Source organism: Giraffa tippelskirchi, chromosome 5, assembly GCF_054371585.1.
Source record: "Giraffa tippelskirchi isolate mGirTip1 chromosome 5, T2T-mGirTip1v1.2.pri, whole genome shotgun sequence".
NCBI classification, from domain to species: Eukaryota; Metazoa; Chordata; class Mammalia; order Artiodactyla; family Giraffidae; genus Giraffa; species Giraffa tippelskirchi.
The window spans coordinates 54,314,133-54,337,225 of record NC_137279.1 but is presented as its reverse complement, the minus strand read 5'-3'; the positions used below and the strand labels follow the sequence as shown (position 1 = coordinate 54,337,225).

General features: G+C 41.7%; 1 non-coding gene and 1 pseudogene across 1 annotated transcript; both read left to right on the top strand.

Moving 5' to 3' along the window:
• Window positions 1-7,506: 7,506 nt before the first annotated feature.
• On the top strand, window positions 7,507-7,579 carry TRNAG-UCC (transfer RNA glycine (anticodon UCC)). Its single transcript has one exon. It is a non-coding gene; the product is annotated as a tRNA-Gly (tRNA).
• Window positions 7,580-9,689: 2,110 nt separating this feature from the next.
• LOC145508154 (U6atac minor spliceosomal RNA) lies at window positions 9,690-9,806 on the top strand (annotated as a pseudogene).
• The last annotated feature ends 13,287 nt before the right edge of the window (window positions 9,807-23,093 follow it).

The window sequence follows — 23,093 nt, the reverse complement described above, 5'->3', positions numbered from 1 at the left end:
CTTCTCCAGGGGATCTTACCGACTCATAGATGGAACCCAGGCCTCTTGCAGTGCAAGTGGATTCTTTACTGTCTGAGCTTGCAGGGAAGCTACTAAAAAAATGAATTCCCTGGACTAATAACTTTGGGAAGTCTGGCATGCCTCACTCTTCTTCCAAAGGCCCAGCAGCCAGTACAGGGCGCCAGAGAGAACTACAGTGAAGAATTCTGTTTGGGTTTAACACTGCCCTCCCCCAGAGGTCTATTTCTGGTCACCTTTTGGGAAGCTCTGCACTGATCTCTAGAGGGAGGACCAGCCAGAAATGAGCTCCGTGCTGAACCAAAGAGGTTGTTCATGGGAAGAAGGAAGACAATAAAGGGCCCCTGCCACGTGGAAGAGACCTCTCTCACTGGACCAGAAGGATGCTGCTGCTGCTGCTAAGTCGCTTCAGTTGTGTCTGACTCTGTGCAACCCCATTGACTGCAGCCTACCAGGCTCCTCAGTCCATGGGATTTTCCAGGCAGGAGTACTGGAGTGGGTTGCCATTGCCTTCTCCCCACAAGGATGGGACTGGGCTAAAAGGTTAAAGGGAGGTGTGGAGAGGGTGTCTTAGATCAGCTCTCCTTCCAGAGGCCTTAGGAAGAAGCAATTCCTTTCTTTGGACTCATTTTCCAGACCTGCTTTCATGGTTAGATGAAGTGGATCAGAGTGAGAGGCGAAAACCCAGGCTCTCCAGTCCTGGTCTTACAATAGCATGTAACACAAGGGCTCCAGGGTGCTTCACGGGCCAGGGAGGCCCCATCCCCTGTCTGCCGGCTTCACCTTTCTATGGCAACTTCGCTCAACCAAAGTTGCCTCCTACCACATTAAGCAGAATTACCCCAGGGGTGCTAGTGCCCCCGACCCTACGTACACATTCACTTTATACTATTATCTCATACCAGCAAGAACAGACATTATTTGCTTCTACCGCTTTCTTAGAAATGGATGCATGAGTTATGATAGCATCTTAAGTTACCCAGTTTCAAGAAAGGGGAAGGATCTGACTCAGTACCACGATGTTCTTAGAACTGGGATAATAAAAATGTACCTGAGGCATTCTGCATGGACTGCATTGTCTTCAGAGGAGAAGGCTCAGGCCACAGCCTTGATTCTGATCCTGCTCTCCCTCAAAATACAGCTGACGGGACCTGGGGGACCACGTGGTCCCACGCTCCGTGGTCTAGCTCAGAAAGAGGAGTTGCCTTAATCACATTATTAGTCTTTCTGGACAGGCAGTCGGCTGTATTAAGGAAGAAAGGAACCTGAGAAGTGACTTCCCATTTGACTTCTTCCAAGGCTGGTTTTATTAAATGGGTCAAGTTCATTCATATTTGATTATTGACAAATCTCATCTCTTCACCCTTGGTGGTCCTCTGTCGTGCTCCTTTACCTTTAGAGAACATTTTATTTTATTGTATTTACTTTTAATACTATACTAGCTTTGAAAATTTTTTGTGTTTAATTTTTTTAAATTATTTATTTGGCCACCCTTGCAACACGTGGGCTCTTAGTTCCCTGACCAGGGCTCGAACCCACACTCCCTGCAGTGGAAGTGTGGAGTCTTAACCAGTGGATCACCAGGGAAGCCCCCTCCTAGAGCATTTTAGGTGGTTTTTCCCTCTGCCTCCCTCATGAGGCCCTCAGCCCCTGATTCTTCTTCATCCTTGGAAGCCCCTCGTCTTCCTGCCTGTGTCTTCAATGGTCAAGGTTCTAGTCCATATGGAGCTTGGTGGGATCTAAGTCAAGTCAAGTTCAAACTCCTATGGGCTTTGCTGGGAGTATTGTAAATAAGATATTGTTGTCATAATTATTTCTGATTAATATTTTTACACCTAATAAAGTCTCAAAGTGATGGCGTGTACTTGGTCTAGGGGAGGATCATCTTCCAGATGACTTGCCAGCAATTAAAGTGGCTTGTTAGTCGGAGGCCCAGGACGACCGAGGACAGCTGGAGAGCTCTTCTTTGCAAGCAGCTCTGGTTAACATCAACTGGGAAAGCTCTTTGTAAACACATGAATAATTGATCGTCCCGCGCTCACATAGCTACCGAGGATCTGAGCCCGTATGACTCATTTGCGAGCCATTCCTGTCGTCTGGATGCCATAACATTGGAGGAATGATGATCGTTTCTTGGAGATTCTTCTGTGGCCAGAGTTGCCAAGACCAAGGCTGTAATGGTTTGTTATGATGACCTTTGTTATTCCATTAGGCTCAATTGCTTTAAAAAATGATGTGTGCATACTTTCGGAACGTTTTTACCCTTTACGTTGACCTGACATCATAGTTTATATTACAGAATGTATTAATGACAGAGGAGTGTTTTCACGTCCCAAGGACAAATTTTAACAACCATAATCTGCCCTCAGTCATCATAAATATAAATGTATTGGTCAAACAGATCTCGTTAATGTGGCCAAGATAAATGCAAGCCTATATTTTAAGACAGTTGAAGTCCTAGAGAATATATTTGGAGCCTTTTGTGGGACTCAGAGATCTTGTATATGTGCTATCAGAAGGTTGAGAAAATTAACATGTTTCCCCCTTGGGTTTGGCGTTGGACAGATATTAACGTCTTGGGGATGTCGAATAAGATTGTTCACATAGTTTCTGGACACCATTAATGCCTGGTGGAGTGAATCTTGGTTCTTAAAGCTGTACTCTCATTATGGTCCCAGGGCTTTTGAAAAGAAAGGAGATACAGATCTCAGCTCAACCATATTTCCCTGTATCAGAATGTGTTTTAAAGTTTTAATTGTATTAATCTCACTTGTCCCAATATCTTGCTTCCTGTGGGAGGAGGTGCTTTCCCACAGATGTGTGTCTGACGTTTTGCATCATCTCAGTTGGCAATGTGTATGTTGGCAGATAATGTTCTGGATGTGAGCTGTCGGAAGGGTCAATAATTTTCCTCTTTTTTACGCTACGCTCAAAAGTGTGGGTCTTTATTAGTAGTATCCACATTTCAAGCTTCTCAGGCAGAAAATAAATACTTCTTCTAAGAAGCCCTTTCTCATCATGTTTTTATACTGAACCATGAAAATGTATTTAAGGCAATAATGTCTCACATGCTACCCCCGAGAGAGCAGACTGTTTATAGGGGTGAGTTCATCTCCCCCAGATACGGTAAACATGGTGCCATCATTAACCTCTTTGTGGATTACAGTCACCTGGCAATGATTGATGAGCACCTCAAATAAAACCATTTACCCTTCTTCCTTTAAAGGAGTCCTTTGAGAAGAATCTTTCCTTGTCAATTTGCTATAGCCTCTGGCAAAACACACATGGGGCACTTTTTAAAAAATAATTTTTATTGCAGTATAGTTGTTTACCAGGTGGCACTAGTGGTAAAGAACTCACCTGCCACGCAGGAGACCTAAGAGACTTGGGTTCAATCCCTGGGTTGGGAAGATCCCCTGGAGGAGGTCATGGCAACCCACTCCAATATTTCTGCCTGGAGAATCCTATGGGCAGAGGAGTGTGGCAGGCTCCTCAGTCTATGGGGTTGCAAAGAGTTGGACATGACTAAAGCGACTTAGCATGCACACACACAGTTGCTTTACAGTGTTGTGCTTCTTCTGCACAGTAAAATGAATCAGTCATACATATACATATATTCCCTCCCTTTTGGATTTCCCTCCCATTTAGGACACCCCAGTGCATTGAGTAGAGTTCCCTATGCTATACAGTAGGTTCCTATCAATTGTTTATTAGTATAGTATAGTATCAATAGTGTATATGTGTCAATCCAACAACAAAAACTGAGGCACGTACACCCAAGTTCATAGCAGCCAAGAGTGGAAAACGAAATGTCCATTGACGGACGAATGGATAAACAAATTGTATCCATGTAATGGAAGATGATTCAGCCTCAAAAAGGAAAAAAATTCTGACATGTGCTACAACATGAATAAACCTTAAGGACATTGTGATAAATGAAAAAGGCCAGTCACAAAACGACAAACGCTGTATAATTCTACTTATACGAGGTATCTAGCATAATCAAATGTATAGAAATAGAAGAGTTGTGATTGCCAGGGGCTGGAGGAGAGAGGATGGTGTTTATTGTTTAATGAGTGTGGGGCTTCAGGTTTGCAAGACCACAAGAGTTCTGGAGAGGGATGGTGGTGGTGGTTACAAAACAATGTGAAAATACATAATACTGCTGAACTGTTCACTTGAAAATGGTTAAGAGTGTAAATTTTATGTGTATTTTACCACAAACAAAAAATAGTAATATTAAAGAAAAAAAAATGAGGCACATCAGAGGCTTAGAGTTGAATTAATCCAAACTGTAAGGCCCCTTCCTGGAAAGCCAGTGCAGGCTACAGCTGCTGTCAGAGCCCCAGCCTTCTCCTCCCAACACCCCAGGACATCAAGAACTCTTCTTACTGAAGCTAAAGAGAATAAGAATTTGACATGTAATGTCTTTGAACTTGACTGAGAGTGGGATAATTTAATTTCAGGCTTTAACTTCTTTGGATCTTGTAAGAGGATTAAATTTTGGTCTTGCGACTCCCTAGTAACTTGATACTGGGAAGGGTAAGTTCAAGTGTAGAACATCTTATTGTTGGGATGCTTTTATGATGTAAATTAAGATATGTTGGTTTTACTGTGTAACTTCTGATGGGCTATGTTGGTCAACGTAGTTTGAAATAATTTGAGACGGAAAACTGAAGAAGAGCTACATTTTTCGTCTTGAATATAGAAAAGCCTTGGGAAACACAATGTACTTTACTGACCCTTCTCAGAAACTTATAGGGGAAAAAATCCACACTGCCTGTCGGGGAAGGTGTCTAGTGGAGCAGTGGCTGGTTTGGTGGTGGGGAGCCAATTCCCGCTCTGAAGGTGCTGTGCCCCTTCTGGTTGACCATTCATTGTTGTTGTTTAATCCCTAAGTTATGTCTGACTCTTTTGTGACCCCATGGATTGTAGCCCACCAGGCTCGTCTGTCCATGGGATTTCCCAGGCAAGAATACTGCAGTGGGTTGCCATTTCCTTCTCCAGGGGATCTTCCTGACCCAGGGATCGAACCAGGATCTCCTGCATTGGCAGGTGGGTTCTATACCACTGAGCCACCAGGGAAGCCCCTGGTTGACCATAGGCATAATGACTGAACCCAGTGGGTTCAAAGTACAAAAAGTTGAGGAATTTGGGGACAGCTATAGTAATTTCCCTCAGGCTGCTTGAGTATTCATATTTATTTCTTAGGCTTCCAATGAACAGGCATTAATTAGTCTTGGCCCCTCCCAACTTCATCTCATTCTTCTTCTTAGGAGAAAAATGATTTGTAAACCCGGGAGTAGCAGCTGAGCTCTGCTCCTCCTCCTTACTCTTTCTTCCTGGGCTCAGCCCACCTTCAAACTGCTGGGAAGTCTCCTTGGTCCAAGTGGTCAACTTGGCAGAAAAACCTTGCCCTAGATAGGCAGGACAACTGTAGTTGTCCAGTGCTTCCTGAGGCTTGGTGGATAAATTTTCTATTGAGATTCTGTATTAGAAACTGTTGTCTAATTACTTCTATATTATATTCCTCAAGCACATCCTCAGCCTGGCTTTATTTTTTTCCCGGTAATAAAGCAGATATTTGTTGTTCAGTCTCTCATTTGTGTCCAACTCTTTTCGACCCCATAGGCTACAGCACACCGGGCTTCCCTGTCCCTCACTATCTCCTGGAGTTTGCTCAAACTCATGTCCATTGAGTGGATGATGCCATCCAACTGTCTCAATATCTGTCACCTGCTTCTTCCCCTGCCCTCAATGTTTTCCAGCATCACGGTCTTATCCAATGAGTCAGCTCTTCACATCAGGTGGCCAAAGTATTGGAACTTCAGCTTCAGCATCAGTCTTTTCAATAAATATTCAGGGTTGATTTCCTTTAGGATTGACTGATTTATTTGACCTCAAAAAATCGGACGTTTGATCTGAAACTATGTCCACACACTAATTGTACTCTGCCATTGTCAGGTGCCATGAAGTCTGCAGAACAAGCTCATCCACTGCATGCCACTTGATCCTGATGATCCAGTGAAGTGGATGGATGGGAAAGCCTTCCGTAAGCCATTTCAGTATTATAATCACACTTGCCCTTAGTTGCATAACTCATGTCATGGAGGTTTGGAAAGGTTAAGTAACTTGCCCACGTTATAGGTGATGGGCTAGAACAGAACTCAAGGCTTTTGACTTCTGGCAACTTGCTGCTAAAAATCTGTTGGCAGTGTATGTGTATAACTGATTCACTTTGCTATATCCCTGAAACTAACACAACATTGTAAATCAACTATACTCCAATAAAAATTTAAAAAATCTGTTGGCAAGAATTCAAAGTATCTTCGACTGGAATCTGGTTTAATCCTACATTTGAAACATTCACTTGTGACTTAATGAAGGGAACTTTAAGACTGTTGTGTGCAGATTGCAGTGTGTTTGTGAATCACCCAACAATTTTATTCAAAGTGGCTATTCCTGTATCTGACTCTCTGATATCCCCATGTGGTGGGTCTGCAGTGAGACCTAGGAATCCTTTTTAGAAAGGCCTCAAACTGTTCTAACCTCTTACCTCATTCCCTGCAGACTGAGTCCTCACTACCACTGTCTCTCCCCACTCTAATGTTGACATTCTCTCTAATGGTGTGTAAAGAAATGTTAGCTTTCTTTGAGAAATGGAACTCACTAGCATATATTGTGGTTAAACACGGATATGTCCATGTTGGGTGACCGGTTCATGCTGATCCAAACACGCGTCTCCCAGCTCTCTGAGGACCCTAGCGCCCACATCTGGAGGCAGTGGGAGTCCACCTGTGTCCTGAAATAGAGCAAAGCTCTGAAGGCAAAACTTGGATGGACCTCCAGGCAGCTGAGTTAACTCCCACATCATTAACTCATCCTAATTAATTGCGCAAGAAGGGGCAAGGCTTGAGGCTGAACAGTTGTGCATAAATTGTGTAACAAATGCCTGTGTGAGAATGTATGCATGAGGAAATAATGAGAAAGAGTGCTTTGTAAGAATATTTGCTTCTTTTTATTTTGTTTATTTTAAATTAATTTTTAATTGGAAGGTAACTGTTGTGTGGGCCTTACAGTCAGAATTAAGTAGCAGTGAAGGTGATAGTTGCTCAGTTGTGTCCAGCTCTTAGCGACCCCATGGACAGGGAGCCTGTCAGGCTCCTCTGTCCATTGAATTCTCCAGGCAGGAATACTGCAGCAGGTAGCCATTCCCTTCTACTGAGAATCTTCCCATCCCAGGAATCAAACCCAGGTCTCCTGCATTGCAGGGAGATTCTTTACTGTCTGAGCCACCAGGAAAGCCCAAATATTGTGTATTAATACATACATGGAATCTAGAAAAATAGTACTGATGAACCTATTTGCAGAGAAGGAATGGAGATGCAGACATAGAGAATGGACTTGCAGACACCGTGGGTGAAGGAGAGGGTAGGATGATTTGAGAGAGTAGCATTTGCTTCTTTTTTAAAATCAAGTGGTGGGACTTCCCTGGTGGTCCAGTGGTTAAGACTCTGCATTTCCACTACAGTTGGCCTAGGTTTGATCCCTGGTCAGGGAACTAAGATCCTTACAAGCTGTGTGATCAAAACAAATCGAAGCAAAAATCAATTGGTGCCTTTTAATGAATCAACAAGTAAGAAGGAAGTCCAAAATATAGCATTAACAATGTAAAGAACATGGGGGCCATTGGTATGGTTTTTCTGTGTGTTTGTTTGTTTTGTGTATATTTTATTTTTCCAGACAAGGTAAGGGTTAGGGATGCTGGTGAGAAATTGCCACATTCTCTAAAAGCCCACGGAGATTCTGTCTGTTAACTGGTTTTCCTCTCTTTCTACCTCCCAGCCAAGCTTCAGAGGAAACTCTTCATGTGAACTGGAAAAGATGAATTTCAAGCTTCATTGAGAGCTTGAAAACCTTAAATCCTCTTTGAAAAAAACATGCCTGTCCAGAATCTTTGGTCCCAAAGAATTAGAAAGCTTTTTTCTTGGGCTGTGGAATTGTTGCATTATTAACTATGATAACTTAAGTTACTGAATAGAAGGATGTAATAAATCTGAAGGTATTTGTTCTGGTTTGTGACTAAGCAAAATTGTATAATATTAAATCAGATGTTGTTATAAACATATGAAATGGCACGTTTTTTCCCAGCTTGGGGCATTGTGGCATGAAGCTTCTGGGAATCTCAAAACAAAAAAAAAATGTTTTTACATTCTTGCATCCCGAGTCTGGTTTCTGCTAGGTTTTCTTCTTTCTGAGCATGAATGCTAAATAAAAGTGCTTCTGTTTAGATCTTTGTGTTTTCCCAGCAAGTTAGCAAGGCTGACTAGTGATGTTCTTACTCCTTTGCAGGCTGTTCTACAGGGTAGAAGGAAAGGCCTGGGATGTATGTACGTGTGTGTGTGTGTGTCTGTGTGTGACTGTTGAATGGAAGGGATGAATGGCATCCTACTACCCTGGCATGTCTGGGTTGGAGGGATTCTTAGACACAAGCTAGTTCACCAACCTCCTCATGACCCTGGAGAGAGTGGCACAATTGCCTCTGGTAAGTGGTTATGTTGGCCTTGAGCTTCTACCTCAAAGTGGTGGTAAGGCTACTGTGTGGTGCACAAAATGATGAGAAAAAACTACAAAGAAATCATGACATACAGAATGCCAAAGAGGGATTATAGTTTTTCTTGTGTTGGCGCTTAGGGGTAATTTTTATTTCCCTAGTTTCCAGGTGTATTATTTTTCATAATGGAGAAAATAAATTGATATTCAAAACATAACTATAGCCTTAAAAAAGTTTGAGTATTTAACAATCATCTTTAAGAAAGATGATTTGGGATTTTTATAGCAAATTGTTTAGAGCCACATTGTCCAACATGGTAGCCATTAGCCATGTGGGGTTCCTGAAATATGGCTGGTCCCCCCAGAGATGTACAATATGTGAGAGATGCACATCCAGTTTCAAATACATAGTGCAAATAAAAGATTGCAAGATAGATCAGCAATCATTTTTATAATGATGATGCATTAAAATGATAACAGTTTGGAAATATTGGATTAAATTAATTATTTTTTAAAATTTATTTTATTGAAGTATAGCTGTTTTATAATGTGTTACTTTCTGCTGTATAGCAAAGTGATTCAGGTATACATGTATATGTATACACATATAAACTTTTTCATATGCTAAATGGTGTATTTTGATTATTATAGGATATTGAGTGGCATTTCCTATTCTATACAGTAGGACCTATTGTTTATCCACCTGTATATAACAGTTTGCATCTGCTAATTCCAAACTCACAAGCCATTCTTCCCTACCCTCTCCCTTTGGCAACCACAAGTCTGTTCTCTATATCTGTGAGTCTGTTTCTGTTTCATAGATACATTCTTTTGTGTCATATTTTAGATTCCACATATAAGTGATAGCATATGATATTAATCTTTCTCTTTCTGACTTACTTCACTTAGTATGATCATCTTTATGTTCATCCATGTTTCTGCAAACAGAAACAACCTAAATGTCCAAAAACAGATGAATGGATTAAGAAGATGTATACAATGGAATACTACTCAGCCATAAAAATGGATTAGCTATCAATAATTTAGTAAAATTATTTTCACCTTTTTTTTTAACCTTTTTGGCATGACTACCAGAAAATTTAAAATGACGTATGTGGGTCTTGCATGAAGAGAGAAGATTAGCATTCTTTTTGACAAGGGTGGGGGAGGCCTGGACAACACACAGATAGTTAAGGCATTGCCACCTATTTGGTAACATCTGAACATGGTTTTGAGAAAGGAGAGTGACAGCTTAATGAGTGTGAGGTGTCCTTTTAGGATGATACAAAGGTTCTGGATCCAGATAGTGGTGATGGCTGCACAATATTAAGAATGTACTAAATGTCACTAATGGTAAATTTTATGTCATGTGTATTTTATCACACACACACACACACAATTATGTATGTGGCTTATATTATCCTTCTGTTTTCACGTGTTTCAAGTAAAGAGGTAGCGGGTATGGCTTTGCTTAAAATAATGTCTCTAGAAATAAAGAGAGCTTCCCTGGTGACTCAGTGGTAAAGAATCCACTTGCCAATGCCGGAGACATGGGTTCGATCCCTGGATTGGGAAGATCCCCAGGAGAAGGAAATGGCAACCGGCTCTGGTTATCTTGCCTGGGAAATCCCACGGATAGGGGAGCCTGGTGGGCTACAGTCAGTGGGGTTGCAAAGAGTCAGAAATGACTTAGTGACTGAACAGCAACAACAAGAAATAGAGAAAAAAGTGAAAAGAGGCAAGGATGGACTGAAGATGATTGGCGGAGTTTAGAACTCTTTTCTCTCTTCCTTCGGTGAAAATGTTAACACTTTTCATGAAGCCCCTGGAGGCCTTGGCTTCACGCGGTCCCTATCTCTTCGCAACACCTTCGTCTAACTTGTCTCATTCCACTTTTCCACCACACTTGGCATGCTGCCCACTGCAGGGTTTCTCACTAAAGATAACTCCTTCCCTAAAATTCCTCAGTTATGTGGTGTTAAGGAATTAGGGATCTTGACAGTTGAAAATAAAATAGAACACTCAGATCAGGCTCCACAAGCCTCCTGCCTCCCAGATACTGTTGACTGAGAAAAATGAAAGTCTTATCTCTGCATCTCTGGAATCCAGCTTCTTCAGTGTACACCTCATGAGGCAAAATGGATCTGTGGTGTCAGGAGTCAGGACAGTGGTCCTGGGGGCTGGAAGTGAGAGGAGGTGGCAGTGCCCAGGTTGGGGCTTCGCGAAGGGCTTGTGAGTGTGGCCAATATTTCGATCTGGGTGCTCCTTCACTCAGTAACTCCATGTGGTGAAACCATTGAACTGGCCACCCTATGTGCATTCCCCATCAATACAAAGTTGAAAAACAAACCACCCTGGGAGGTGGATACTTTTTTGAATGTTGAACGACCAGCCCTGGAATGAGTGAACCGGTGTGGCTGGTGCATACCCACTTCCAGCGGGACCTGGATTGGCAAGGCCAAGAGGCGGAGACCTCCGGAGGCCCCATCCCACGACCTTCCATGTGGAGCTTTGTGAGTGAGCAACTTACCTCAGACAATTCACCTTTGTACTTTCTCTCCTGTCTCTGCATTTGGGGCCCCCACACACTTGGAGGTCAGGGAGGGAGGGGTGTGAGCATGAGTGACTCTTACCAAGAGGCGGGCTCAGCCACTGGTGTAGATGAGACCCCCTCAGGACAGTCACATTCTTGGGAGAGATTAGAATTCTTCCCCTGCTGTAAATAGACCCCCGTGAGGGGAGGGGGAACTGCTCCGGAGCCACCAGGCCCTGCGGTTATCACCTACGGAAATCCTGTGTGGTGGTAAATACAGCCTCAGCAAAGCCTGGAGAAGAGATTACAGCGGGGAGCCAAGGGGGGGCTGCTGAGGAGGCTGCCGTGGGAGGTTATTAACCAGATAGGGGCGGGAAACCAGAGGCTGGGGGATTTGGGTTGGAGGAACACAGGAGGAAATGAGGGAGGAAAAATAAACAACTGAGATTAGCAAGCTCACTTGCTTCCTCCCCTCCACCCTTTTGTTTTGTGCTTGGAAGAGGTCGCCCCTGAGATCTCCTCTTCTGCAGACAACACCTTGGAGGCTGATTTTGTAAACTGGGCCTGGCTCCTGCCTCCTGTCTCCTTCCCCCATACCCAGCTTCACACAGTGACTTGCCCCCCAAAGCCAGCCTGTGGCAGGATTCCCACATGCTCCCGCCACCCCGGTCCCCACCTCTACAAGTGCAAAGTGCCCGAGGAGATGTGTCCAGTTGGATCACCAGGGGCACCAAATGCTGAGTCTGTCAGGGAGCTGGTTCAGGGGAGGTTCATGACAATATTGTTGACCCTCGGAGAGGTTTTCCTTTCTTTGGATCACAACCAGAAATGATCAGATGTGGCCCTACACTCAAGTGCTAACGTTCAGGTCCGCCAGCCTGCTGGAAGTCAACTGGTTCCCTTGGAAAGACTTCAGCCCCATAAGACAGGTGAGAGGGAACTGGAAGGTGACCAGTAAAACCGCCTGTCCAGACCTCAGCTCTGGCTGTGCTGGTTGGGTGACTCGGGGCCAGGCTTCCTAACCTTTGTGAGTCTTCATTGAAACAGGCATAAAATAGGACTGAGTATGTTAATGCACCATCCTTCATGTGATACTACTGAGGCCTCATGTATACAGGAGGATCTGATAGCAGGTGTGTAAAAGTACTTTGCGAACTGCAGAGCGCCTCCCTGGGAACTTTCTTTCAATATCCTAATAAAATTAGCTAACCCTCAATGCTTGCTACTTAAGAGAAAAGCTGCTTGAGACTTTCCTGGCAATCTAGTGGTTAAGAGTCTACTCTTCCACTGCAGTGGCCATGGGTTTGATCCCTGGTCTGGGAACTAAGATCCAAAATCCTGTGGGGCCATGGCCAATAAATAAATAAATAAATAAAAGAAGGAAGCACCTCAATAGAAAACCAAGTCCTTGGGATGGCATTTTGGGGTCACATGTGAAATCACTTTGTTCTCAGTCCACCCCTGGGGCCTTTCTCTCCCGCTCAGACACATGTCTGCACCAGGGAGCAGATTCCCACCCTCAACTCACCTCTTGTACAGCAGTCAATGCCTTTATAAGTTCTTTCTTTCTTTCTTTTTTAAATTAATTTTTATTGGAGTACGGTTGCTTTACAATGTTATGTTAGTTTCTGCTGCACAGCAAAATGACTCACCTATACGTAGACATTCTTTCTGCATTGCTTGTTTAGGCCCAGTCCAACGAGCTCCCTGTCTGTGAGGCCTGTCTCTCTAAGCAGTTTGAAAACGTGAAGTGCCAGGGTAGTTATCTGGAGAGAAGGCAGGCTAGGAGCAGCTTATTGAAAGCCTTTCTCCTGCTTAGCTGCCCCCTGAATAGGCTCTCTAAAGATGATGAGGCGTTACAGGCCAGGGAGAGGTCTTTTTTTTTTTAATTTGGACCATTAAATTTTTTTTTAATTGGAGGATAATTGCTTTACAGCGTTGTGTTGGTTTCTGCCATACAACAATGTGAATCAGCCATAAGTCTACATATGTCCCCTCCCTTTTGAACCTCCCTCCCACCCCATCCCACCCCTCTAGGTTGTCAGAGACCACTGGGTTGAGCTTCCTGTGATATACAGCAACTTCCCACTAACTATCTATTTTACATATTATAATGTATATGTTTCAAGGCTACTCTCTCAATTCGTCCCTCCCTCTCCACAAGGCTGTTCTCTACGTTTGCGTCACTATTCCTACCCTGCAAATAGGTCCATCAATACCATTTTTCTAGATTCCATACATATGTGTAAATATATGATATTTGTTTTTCTCTTTCTGACTTACTTCACTCTGTAATAACAGGCTCTAGCTTCATCCACCTCACTAGAACTGACTCAAATTCATTCTTTTTATGGCTGATTAATATTTCATTGTATATATGTACCACAATTTCTTTACTCATTCATCTGTTGAAGGACATCTAGATTGCTTCTATGTTCTGACTACTGTAAATAGTGCTGCAGTGACCACTAAGGTACATGCGTCTTTTTGTATTATGGTTTCCTCAGGGTATATGCCTAGTAGTGGGACTGCTGGCTCATGTGGTAGTTTTAGTCCTAGTTTTTTAAGGAATCTCCATACTGTTCTCGATAGTGATTGTGTCAGTTTACTGATGCAGACCATTTTAACGTCTTTATTGAATTTTTTACAATATTGCTTTTATTTTTTTTTTCTATGTTCTGATTTATTGGCCATGAGGCATTTGGAACCTTAGCTGCCTGACCCCTGCATTGGAAGGTGAAGTGTTAACCACTGGACCACCAGGGAAGTCCCATGCGAAACATCTTAAAGACGTTCATAAAAAGCTTATTGAGCACCTACTATGGTCTCCATACAGTTAGTCATCAGCAAAACAGACACAGCGCTGCAATCGTTAATGGAGCTTCCGCTACAGTGGGAAAGCCTGGCGTGAAACAGCTAATGACACATATAACTAATTGCAAGTGTGATGAACATTACCGAGGGGAAGTTCAGGGTCCCAAGAGAACATTTCAGCCTAGCCCTGAGGGATAACTACCTCATGCAATGCATGGTGTGGTGCTGGTTAGAAGGGAGACTCTTTCCCAGCAAAGGGAACCTACATATGAACATATTCTTCCCTGGGAAAGGACATGATGCCATATATTCCATATATAGAAGGACAGCCACAATTATATGAAAAGACTATTAAAATACTTTCCTCTTTTCTGATTTCATCTCTGTGTGTTTATTTTCTTCATGTACTTCAATGAAAACAATATACCACCGTAGACTGAATACAACAGTGAACACCAGCTGTCTTCTGTTAAGCTAAACATAAAGATATTTGCAGAAAGATAAAATAATGCCACTTATCACTAAAATTTTGGAGGGGAGATATAATCATTTTTAAAAATTTGGTATTCATGTTAACATTAGTGAGCTGATTATTGCTTTTTAAAAGACTTACTAAATTTATTTTTTAATTTCTCAAAAAAAAAAAGAAAATATCTGCCTTTTCAGGAGAGAAACTGGAGGCACGGTCTCCTTGTCTTCAGCCATCCCCTTGGTGGAGCACCCACCTTGAAGATCTCCTCCCCTCAGGCCAGCCTGCTCTCTCCCGCTTCACATGCTGCACTTCCGAGAGCCCCTGAAACTCCAGAAATCCTTCCCTGGTTCCCTTGGGTACCCTTGCTGTTCCCCACATTGATCTCCACTCCTGTGGATGTCCAGACCCAGAATGCAAGAGTAGATGTCTGGGTGAGGTGCCTAGGCCCACACAGTATGACCGGTGGGGACATGGCCACCTCAAGGCTTGTGCTCAATAGGAAAATATAGATTCTACCCAGCGCCAACCAGCCAGCCATTCTGGAATGAGTGTGAAGTGTTATCAGATATTTTGCTGAGTTTTGAAAAGAAGTCAGACATCAATATTTTAAAGCCTAGTGTGGTTCAAGTTTCTAAAAATCATGATATGGGCCAAAACAAAAGTCTGGGTCAGATTTACCTGTGGCTGCTTTGCTACCTGTGTGTATAGGCAAAGTAGTGGATTCTTTGTACCATCTACATTTATAAAACCAAAAATACTTACCTATGCATTCATTCATTTGATAATTCTCTTCACCTCTCCTGAGCTGGTACTACACAGGGAGTTAGGGAAAGCAGATAACTAAGATGCAATATATCCATAGCTAAGGAATGTCAGTGTGACGTGATCTGTGCCCAGCTGGGTCAACCTCTCCCCTGCTCCCATAGCACCCGTACACTGAACACACTGGCTGGAAACTCACATTTTGCTGGGCTGTGTCTTCCTAACTCTGTGACATCCTACTTACGCGCTACCTGAACCATATACTTCAGTTCTGTGCCCCCAGCTTCTAACCTGACACAGGACCTAACACATTGTAGTGGTTTTGGAAAAGTATAAGGACTGACAAGTGAGTAAGCAGCTCACTAATTACGTGTCATTCAGGGCAGTGAAAACAAAGAAGGGTCTCCCTGTGTCCAACTTCTATTCCCACCTTCAACCCCAGCTTTTGAAACTCTTCTGTCAAGAAAAAAGCAAATGCTAATTGTTCTAAAATAGGCCATAATAGGGGCCTCCCAGGTGGCACTAGTGGCCAAGAACTTGCCTGCCAATCCGGGAGACGCAAGAGTCGTGGCTTCGATCCCTGGGTTGGGAAGATCCTCTGGAAAAGGAAATGGCAACCCACTCCAGTATTCTTGCCTGGACAATCCCATGGACAGAGGAGCCTGGCAGGCTACAGTCCGTAGGGTTGCAAGTAGTCGGACACGACTAAGCACACACACAGGCTAAAATAATGTAAAGAAACAAAACCATAGAAATCAATAAGAATGAAAGTATTATCTCTGAGAGTCAAAGTCATTCGTTCATTCAAAAAAAATGTCAAGGTGAGTACCATACTCCATTGAAGAGATGGGACCATTAAAGAAAGCAGATTTTAAAAATCAATATTCATGTGAAGTCTCAGTGTCATGGGAAAACCATGGATTCAGGAGTCAGATCATTTGGCTTCTTGTCCACCTTTCCCACTGTAAGATCTGGAGCAACCTACTGACTGCATTTGGGCCTGTTTCCCTCTCCTGTAAATTGAGAGGTGAGCAGAGTATTTCCAGTGTGACTTTTGGCTTTCACACAAACTGTGATTCCTGGCAACCAGTTGCCTCTTCTGAGACCACCTAGCCTGGCAGTAAAAATAAATAAATAAATAAAATAAAGAGCCTATGCCTGCCTCCCTCTCCAAGGGTGATCAGAGCCTTGCTCCCCACAGGACAGAAGAGTGAATAATAGTGCAGTGGAATTCTCACGTCCTTCCCTCTTCCTTGAGAACTAAGGGACTGGCTCAAAAATATTGAGAAATAAACAGACCATTCCAGAGCCCTTCTTGAGGGCTCTTTAACAGCACTTGGATGCTTGGCATATTTATCTGGATTTCAGTATTTGAAGGCTGAAACTCTGCACCTCTCCACTGACCCTGCAGCATTCTCTAACTGGGGCTTTGGAGATATCCATTAGGAAAAAGAGCTGAAAAATGCTTCCTCGAGGGAAGGGGAAATCAGGCACTATCAAGAACATTCAGTCTATAACATCATCTTCCTCTGGGATTCAAAATTCACTTAATGTACTATATTTATCACACAGTGAGTCTCATTAACTGTCTTATTCAGAACTTCTACTTCCTATAGTTTACTTCTTTTGGCCCATAACTTGTCAAATTTCTTATACGGCTAGTACATTGAATTTCAACCATTAGCATTTGTTTATTAAAAACAAAACACAAATAAAATTGCAAACAATCAAACAAAACTTGGTAAATAGCAAGCCCATGTTTTCCTCTTAAATTTCTTTAAGATCAGAGAAATGTTAAAAAAAAAAGTTGCTAAGGAGATTTCCATACTTTTTAAAGAAATGTCTTGGAGCAATCCTAAAATTTGGAGTTTCCTAAATAAGTTAACTATTTTTAAATAATACTTCGGAAGCTTTCTTTTCCACAAAAGATGATCAACTAGCAAAGGGTGCCAGCTTCCATCTAGAGCTGAATCTTGCAGAAGTGAGAGGAAGTTGATGGATGTCAGAAGCTAAGAGAGAAACTGTAGAACAAACAGGATGTGATGACTAATTTTTTGTGTCAACTGGACAAGCCAAGCGGTACCCAGAAATTTGGTCCAACATTATCCTGAATGTATCTGTGATGATGTCTCTGAATTAGATTAATGTTTGAATTGGTAGACTGAGTAGCAGATTACCCACCCTAATGTGGGTGAACCGTGTCCAATTAAAGACCTGAATAGAACAAAAAGGCTAAGAGGGAATCCCTTCTACCTGACTGCTGAACTGGGACATCAGCCTTTTCCATAGTGAAACTGAAACATTAGCTCTTTTGGGGTCTTGAGCCTGCCAGCTTTTGGACTGGAACTTAGACTATTGGTTCTCCAGGTCCTCGGGCCTTTGGACTTGGGCTAGAACTACACATCAGCTCTCTTATGTCTTAGTATGAAAAATCTAGTAGTAAAAATACAGAATTCAGCAGTTGGATTAAAAGTACTTTTTTGCTCTTAATTTAAAATATATATGGGTGCTATAAGGTGTGGACTTGTATTATGTATGAAATAATAGCATAAAGGTTGAAGGGGAGTGGATGAATGGAACTATACTGTTGCAAGGAAATTTTTTTATATTTCATGCAATGTTAGCTCTAAGTAGCTAGTTAAGAATTCCTAAAACAACTACTAAACAAAAACAAAAGCAAAAAAAAAAAAGTGCAAGGAGGTAAAGCCAGTAGAAGAATGGAATGGTAAAAAATATTCAATTAACTCAAAGAAGGGAGAGCATAGAGAAATAAAAAACAAAGGGGAGATATACACAATGGAGTATTACTCAGCTACAAAAAAGAACACATCTGAGTCAGTTCTAATGAGGTGGATGAAACTGGAGCCTATTATACACAGTGAAGTAAGTCAGAAAGAGAAATACCAATACAGTATATTAACACATATATATGGAATTTAGAAAGACAGTAATGATGACCCTATATGCAAGACAGCAAAGATGACACAGATGTAAAGAACAGACTCCTGGACTATGTGGGAGAAGGTGAGGTTGGGATGATTTGAGACAATAACATTGAAACATGTATATTACCATATGTAAAACAGATGACCAGTGCAAGTCCAATGCATAAAGCAGGGCACTCAAAGCTGGTGCTCTGGGACAACCCAGAGGGCTGGGGTGGGGAGGGAGGTGGGAGGGAGGTTCAGGATGGGGGGAACACAGGTACACCTGTGGCTGGTTCATGTCAATGTATGGCAAAAAAACACCACAATATTGTAAAGTAATTAGCCTCCAATTAAAATAAATAAAATTAAAAAAAAAAAACACAACAAATGGGAGAAGCAGAAAGCAAAGAGCAAATGGTAGACCTCAGTCCTACAGAGCAATAATTAAACTAAATGTAAATAGGCCAACTAAATAGGCAAAGTTTGTAACAGTGGATAAAAAAGCAAGACCAAAAGTATCTGTTATCTTCAAGAGAGGTACCTTAAGTATAAGAAAATAGATGGATTGAAAGTTAAAGAATGGACAATGACATATGAGGCAAACAAGAGTATAAGAAAGTTTGAATGGCTATATTAAAATTAGGCACAATTAACTTCAAAGCAAGACATAGTATCAGAGATAAGAGAGGCACTTCATAACAATAAAATGGCAAAAGATGTATCAATTTTGTTTATCTTTTTCAAAACCCATTGTTTTATTTCACTGATCCTTTATAGTTTTTAAAAAATTTCTATTTATTTCCTCTCTGATCTTTATTATTTCTTTCTATTGACTTTGAACTTTGTTTTTTTTTTTTTTCTCTTTTAGATGGTAGATAAGATTGTTTATTTGAGGTTTTTCTTGTTTATTGAGGTAGGCCTGTATCACTAAACTTCCTTTTTAGAACTGCTTTTGGTGTCTTCCATAGATTTGGAGTGCTGTGTTTTCAGTTTTCATTTGTCCTGAGGTATTTCATGATATTCTCTTTGATTTATTTTTGACCATTGACTTTTTAGTAGATAAATTTAGTGATAGATGGACTTGATCATATCTCTAACTTACTCTTAAATGATCAAAAAAAGCACACTTATAAATACAGATAAATTGATAATGAAAATGCAAATGGGACAAAATGTAATTAGTTGGTAAATTTGGGTAGACTGATGGGAGTTCTGGCACTATTTTTTCAACTTTTCTTTGTTTCAAATTATACTACAATTATAAGTTATAAACAAAATAAATGGGGAAAGGATTGATTACTACTAAGAGTGATTAAAATTGTGGGGGTTAAAGGCAATCATATATCCATTCCTAAGGGAATGGATAAATGTAAGATGGTATACATAATGGAATATAATGCAGCAGTCAAAATTAAAAACATGTATATACATAAAACAACATGTGTAGATCTTTAAAAGATACTGTTACATGACAAGAGTAAGAAATACAATGAGATAACACAGCTAATATTATGCGTAAATTAAACACACACAATAATATCATGATATTTATAAGTATGCACGTAAATAAGAACATTAATTAGATACTCTGGGGTGAGTGCTTATGGTAGAGAGAAAAATGGGATTCAAGCTGAAGGAACAGAGGAAAGAAATAATAATAAAGTAGAAGTAAAATAGGAGAGGAGACTTGCAAGGACTGATGATGATGGTATGCCATGGATGGAGAAATAGGATCAAATATCTGCTGCTGCTGCTAAGTCGCTTCAGTCATGTCCAACTCTGTGCGACCCCATAGACTGTAGCCCACCAGTCTCCACCATCCCTGGGATTCTCCAGGCAAGAACACTGGAGTGGGTTGGCATTTCCTTCTCCAATGCGTCAAAGTGAAAAGTGAAAGTGAAGTTGCTCAGTCGCGTCCAACTTGTAGTGACTGGTGTCCAAAACAAAACAAGGAGCTGGTGGAAGAAATACTGAGTCCCTTTCAAGATGCCTCTTAGACTTATGTTTTTATTCACTGATTCATTCATGCAACACAGAGTGACTGTGTAAGAAGCACCTTGTTAGCTGCTTGGTGTTGGTGGAAGAAATACTGAGTCCCTTTCAAGATGCCTCTTAGACTTATGTTTTTATTTATTGATTCATTCATGCAACACAGAGTGACTGTGTAAGAAGCACCTTGTTAGATGCTTGGTGAGCAGTTTGAATAAGATAGGAACCTTTCTTGTTCTCACTTAACAGTTCAGGACCTGACCTAGAAGAGTGAGTCTTAATCATATGCCACTGGAGAAGGCCACGAGTGGTGTTTGAGATGAAGAAAAGTCCAGAATAATCATTTTTGCTGAGTTTGCACTATTCCTTCTGTTTCTATGAATGGATCACAAGAAGCCACTTTATCATTTCCTCTTAATTTATACTTCCTTGCCATTTGCAGTATTCCCTCCTAATTCCTGGTGTCTATAGTGTATTATCAGTTTTGTTTTGATTAACTTGATCTGTTAAATAGCGCTTTGTAGTGTTAAGCATGGAAATGTGAGGCCTGAGCTGGGAATTCAAGTCTAAAATTCACTTGAACTTTACATTCACTGTCCATCCCATTCATCAGGCCCTTGTTACTGTAGTGTCTGGTAGACACGTCAGGCCCTTCTTATGAGAATGAAAGCTCTTTCCACTGTGTTTACCTCTACAATAATACTACACAGTTACATTGAATTAATATTAAGCAAAAATGTGCTAATATTGAGTCTGGATAATCTACTTGCACCATCCTGATCCTTAGCTTCTACCCTGATGCCCACAGTGAGGTCTAATCAGGGCTATGGTATGCAATTAGAAGCATACTTCTAATTCTTTAAAAAAGAATTTCAAGTATTTTCACAAACTTTAGCATGAATTACTGTGTTGTGATTTTCGCAGTTGTCAGCAGCTCTGGCTCCAACTAACGAGAAATATATTTTCCCACAGACAATCTAGGATGCAAAACACATTGTTCAAACTTTTTTTTTAAAAAAAACAAATAATTAAAATAAGATATTGTGAGAGCTTTGAAGTGCCTGGGGCACAATGACAGGTTCCTTTGTTGAACAGCTGAGTTTCCTAATGCCAGTCAGCTAGATCCTTATCACACATTTCTGAGCAGGAGACAATGAAAAGGGCCCAGCATGAATAAAAGAACAGATGAGAAATGTGCTGTGATAAAGGCTGAAAAGGAGGCCTGGCAAGTGCCCGGATCCTCAGAGAAGACAAATAGGAGGTGGAGAGAGAGGTACACTTTATCTTCAGTGTTCTTTTTATAGCTCCGATCCGGAATTGTTTTCCCTTGAAAATGAATGGAGTGCCGGTGGAAGCTGCTTGGCCCTGTTCTCTGGCCTTTTCATTGCACCCTGCAGCCATTTTAATGAGTTATTTCTCACAGTCGCCCTACCAGTCAGGTCGTCATCAATATCCCTGCTTTAGAGGCACAACTTAAGTGAGGCAAGAGCTGAGGGGTGACTCAGTAATGGGCTTTAACTATGTGAGGGTCACGTGGCTGAGGATGGGGAACAGCTGTCCTCCGGACCCTCTCCTGAGTTCAGAGCGGAGACTGTGGGCAGAACTTCAGTAAGGAGAGATGGATATTAGAGTGAGAGAGAGCTCCCAGTCTAGGGGGATAGTGCATTAGTACTTATTGTACTACCCAGGGATTGAACCCCATCTCTTATGTCTCCTGCATTGGCTGGCAGGTTCTTTACCACGAGTGCCACCTGCAAAGCCTAGGAGGATAGTACTAGCTGCCAGATCAAAAAGCCTTTCTGAGAGAAGGAACCTGTCTTCTTTTTGGTTTGTACCACTGTATCTTCCCTGGTGGTTCAGATGGTAAAGAATCTGCCTGCAATGCAGGGGACCTGGGTTCGATCCCTGGGTTGGGAAGATCCTCTGGAGAAGGGAGGAGGGCATGGAAACCCACTCCAGTATTCTTGCCTGGAGAACCCCATGGACAGAGGAGCCTGGCAGGCTACAGTCCATGGGGTCACAAAGAGTCGGACACGACTGAGTGTCTGAACATACAGCTTGTACTAGATACACGCATTCCCAGAAAATTAACGTTCAAGTGATTAGTTAATGAATGATATGGCCAACTCTTTACATAGCGATCTTTCCACCAAAGCTTGAGACACGTTCATCTTGGCTGACTTGATCTCCCAAGCAGGAGGGACCAAATGAGCCTACAAGGTCACTACTTTGCTTGGGTTCTGTAATTATCTTTTATCTGGTATTGGCTCTGTCCAAGTCAATTGAAAATTTGGTCAAGTCAGTACCTTTTTTAAAGGTTTTTTTGATGTGGACTATTCTTAAAGTCTTTATTGAATTTGCTACAGTATTGCTTCTGTTTTACGTTTTGGTTTTCTGGCCATGAGGCGTGTGAGATCTTAGCTTCCCAACCAGGGATTGAATGCATATCTCTGCATTGAAAGGCGAAGTTTTAACCTCTGGACCACCAGAGAAGTCCTAAGTCAATACTTCTTGACCATCTACTATTTGAAAGGCAATAGGCAAGGCTTTGAGTGGCTTACAGAGAGGAATTTGTCATGGCTCCTACCCTCAGAAAGCAAAAGGTAGATTGGGAGAGAAAGAAATACATACAGCTTCTTACAATACACATATCTGAGAATATGAGAAGTGTTTTCTTAGAAATCCAATCAAAGCTCATGAGACCACGGAGAAGGAAGTGATACATTCCAGTTTGGTGAGTGGAAGAGGAATGATAATTAAAAACACAAACTAACATTACTGTGTACCATGCAGATGATAAGTGGCTTGTTTATGGATTATTTTGTTTACATCCTTACAATAATGGTATACAATAAGTACTAATGCTATTTTCATTTTATTCATGATAATGTGGAAGCAGAGTAAAGTCAAGTAACTTACTAGCAGGCAGCAGAGGCAAAATTGAAGCTAGCTTTCTGGCAGATATTAAGCTAAATCTTGAATAAAATGGACATATTTAGCACATGCTAAAGTCCAATCTCTGGGC